Below are 3904 nucleotides of genomic sequence, written 5' to 3' on the forward strand. Positions count from 1 at the left end.
CTCAAGTTATGAGGACTGTTCACATAAAAATTAATTTATATTAATGATTTTAGAACAAACAGATACTTACTTAAAATTTTATACATTATTTAATATTAGCAATGCCAGAATTTAAAGTACAGCTATATTCTAGTTAACTTCTGAGTATTGTCCTGTAATAAATCTTGTTTTGAGAACTTAATTTAAAATCCTTATAATCTTAATATTCATCCTTAAAACATCTCGCAGTAGCATTTCTAATTGAAATTGCTATTGTTGTTGTTTATTCCTATAACACAAATTCTCTCTGATAAACTGATTTATTTCATTAAGCCATGTTTTCTCTACTGGATCGTTTCTCTTCTCACACAAATTATGTAATATGCAATAAGTTTTAATAATTTGTTTTGATATATCAATCCTATTATCCATTATTTTAGATAGAAAGTTTTCGAAATCTTGCTTTTAATCTTCTAAAGGCATTTTCCACTGCTCGTCGAGCTGTGGATAATCTAAAATTGAATGTTTTTTTTCTATTTTATTCTCTGTTTTATTTGGAAAGGGTTTCATCAAAGTTGACTGTAAAGGAAAAGCAGAGTTACCAATAATTAAAGGTGACACAACTTCTCCACCAATTCTTTCCCCTAATTCTAATGATTTTATATTTTGTAGGCATATTAAAAGAGTGAGAATTTTTTAAAATATGTGCATCATTATTCTTTCCAGGAGATCTTACATTTATATATTTAAACATATATTTGGCATCTGAAATAGCAAGAAGGACCACAGAATACCATCCTTTATTATTTTAATAGTCAATGCAGTATTTTTTATGGTGAAATAGGAATGTGTGTTTCATCAATTGATCCAATGCATTGCGGAAAATTCTAAATCTCGTAAAAATCACGAATTTTTAATTCAATTTCATTTCTAGTCTGTAGAAACTGGATAATGGTAGACATTAAATTAATTATAACTGCATTGCAGAAGTTTATAACAATTTTACAAATGGTGGATTTTCCTACACCAAACAGGTGTGAAGTAGTCATATATTCAGACGATGATGCCAATGCGTATAGAACAATCGCTACTCCTTTATTCGTAGAAATACGTCGTCTCAAGTGAGTATTATTTTCACTTCAGATGAAAAGAAATAATACTCACTTGAGACAGTGTATTTCTACGGATAAAAGAGTAGCGATTAACTTTTTGAAGTGAAAAGAAATAATGATAATAAATTAAACACTTCTTTAAAAACTCTAAAGTTTTCACGCCAACTTACATCGTCCATTGTAAGAACACACTCTTCCAACCATTTTTGATTTCTAGGGATCTTCCAAATTAGATAACTAAAAAGTGTAAAACAAATCATGGCTACAGTACACTCTTTTTCTTTTGTTCGTCGTCGTATTATTTAAAATGTAATATTGAGTGCACCCGCTTGAGGGCTAAGCGAATAATTCTCTTTAATTACCTAGTATGAACAAGTAGTTAACCTTTTTTTCGGCAATGCGACTTAACTTAATTCTGCTTAAATATTAATCCCGCTTAAAATGTACAATGTGAATAGGAGTTTGCATAAATTAGCGTGGGCCCCCGGACAACTGCCTAGTGTATCCATGCGTTAAGACGGCACTGCGATATGTACTAGTTCATAAAAAATAAGAACATTGCATCTATCAATACTTTTCTTAATACCGAAATATTGTTAAGAATTTTATTAATTATGCTTTAAGTAATGCAACAAAAGAAAGATCTTTTTCTGTTTTAAAACGAGTTAAAAATTATTTAATAAATTCTATAAAACAGGAAAGACCAAGGTCTTTAACAATGCTTGCTATAGAAAATTATACTTTCGAATGGCTAAATTGGGAAAATATTATTGATCAATTTTCTGAAATAAAAATCCGAAAACAAAAATTTTTAATTTTTTAACGGTTGATTAATGTGATATAATGATGTATCTTTTTATATATTTTTCGTTATACCAGCAACTCTTTTATTATACAATTATTATTGTATTAGTTTTTGTATTCTTTATTATTAATAAAAATTTTAAATGACGTTATTTAAGATTTCTTTAGAAGCAACTAATTTAAACGGAGATCTCATTAAATTTTATCTAGGGCCCGCTAGATGCTTAATCTAAGATGACTTTGCCGCAATAATCAATGGAATGGATGCTGGAAAAAAATCAGAAATGTACTGTACTTTTTTTTCTAAAGAGGAATTCTAAACTTTGTACTTATTAAGACAATCAAGAGGGTCTTCCAGAACACAAATAGAATCATATAAAAGATAATATATTTAGTAGGAAGACTATTACAGCTACAAGAAAAAAATTGACATTAACTTCTAAAAAGTTGGCTAAGTTTAGGACAATACAAAATTATATCTTTACTTCAAAGCAATCTGAATTACTTTTGTTGAAGCTGTTTTAATATAAATGGAAAGAGTGAATAGACATACCAACCTATTTTACAATTAATAAGTGCCTAGGATTATTTGTTATAATAATTTATTTAATCATAATTATTTATGTGTATTCAATTTTTCAAAAACAGCAACTTGTTCATTTTAGTTTAATTTGAAATTTTATGACTGCAATAAATTTTTGTGACCATCTTTCTGTATATTAAAATTATCTGAATTTGTGACATTGATCTCTTTCCAATTTCTGNTCAGAAATGTACTGTACTTTTTTTTTCTAAAGAGGAATTCTAAACTTTGTACTTATTAAGACAATCAAGAGGGTCTTCCAGAACACAAATAGAATCATATAAAAGATAATATATTTAGTAGGAAGACTATTACAGCTACAAGAAAAAAATTGACATTAACTTCTAAAAAGTTGGCTAAGTTTAGGATGATACAAAATTATATCTTTACTTCAAAGCAATCTGAATTACTTTTGCTGAACCTGTTTTAATATAAATGGAAAGAGTGAATAGACATACCAACCTATTTTACAATTAATAAGTGCCTAGGATTATTTGTTATAATAATTTATTTAATCATAATTATTTATGTGTATTCAATTTTTCAAAAACAGCAACTTGTTCATTTTAGTTTAATTTGAAATTTTATGACTGCAATAAATTTTTGTGACCATCTTTCTGTATATTAAAATTATCTGAATTTGTGACATTGATCTCTTTCCAATTTCTGTTTTCCAATTTCATGCTGTCATTATAATATTAATTTTTTTAAATATCATTTACACAAAGTTAATTAAATACAGATTTAAAATTATAGTGAAGTAGCCTAAACATTCAGAAACATTTAGGATAATTTATTATTCTTTTGAATAACAGCAATGGTGAAATAAATAAGTTTCAATAATTCCAGACTTTACAATTAATATTATAATTTTTTGTAATTTTTGTGATATACACGTAATGAATATACAGGATGCCTCAAATGTTACTATGCATTACAGTTCTTTCTGTAGTATATGTTGAAAATATCCCCAGCGTTTATATGAAAAAATCCAGCAACGAGTTGTTTAACTTCCCCGGCAGCATTTAAAACTACGTGTGTGGCGCCATCTGTTATGATATTTTATTTTTAAAATACTTTTATATTTTTAATTACTATAAAATGGTAAAATGCTTAATTTTGAGGATGGCGATGAGTTTTATAAAAGAAATTGCAAATGCTAATAACGAGTAAAATCGTCATTAAATTCGATCTTACTCGAAATATAACATTCCAGTTCTGGAGAGTGTTCTGTTAAGACGTGTTGCTGTTTTTGTGAGGAACTGTTTTTATTCTTTCTGGTGCCTGGGTTAGGTAAAGTTTTTAAAATAATACAGTAGTAATAGTAATATAGTAGGAATAGTATATAAAGAAAATTAAAGTCAATCCAATAAATTAATACCTAAAGAGTTAGCATGGATAAGTCTCAAGATATCATCATGGAGCT

General features: G+C 27.4%; 1 pseudogene; it reads right to left on the reverse strand.

Annotated features, from left to right (window-relative positions):
- Nucleotides 1-249: 249 nt before the first annotated feature.
- LOC111617255 lies at nt 250-1116 on the reverse strand (annotated as a pseudogene).
- Between the last annotated feature and the right edge of the window lie 2788 nt (nt 1117-3904).

Source organism: Centruroides sculpturatus, unplaced genomic scaffold (assembly GCF_000671375.1).
Source record: "Centruroides sculpturatus isolate CEXI.00-Female unplaced genomic scaffold, Cexi_2.0 scaffold5251, whole genome shotgun sequence".
In the NCBI taxonomy this organism is placed as follows: Eukaryota; Metazoa; Arthropoda; class Arachnida; order Scorpiones; family Buthidae; genus Centruroides; species Centruroides sculpturatus.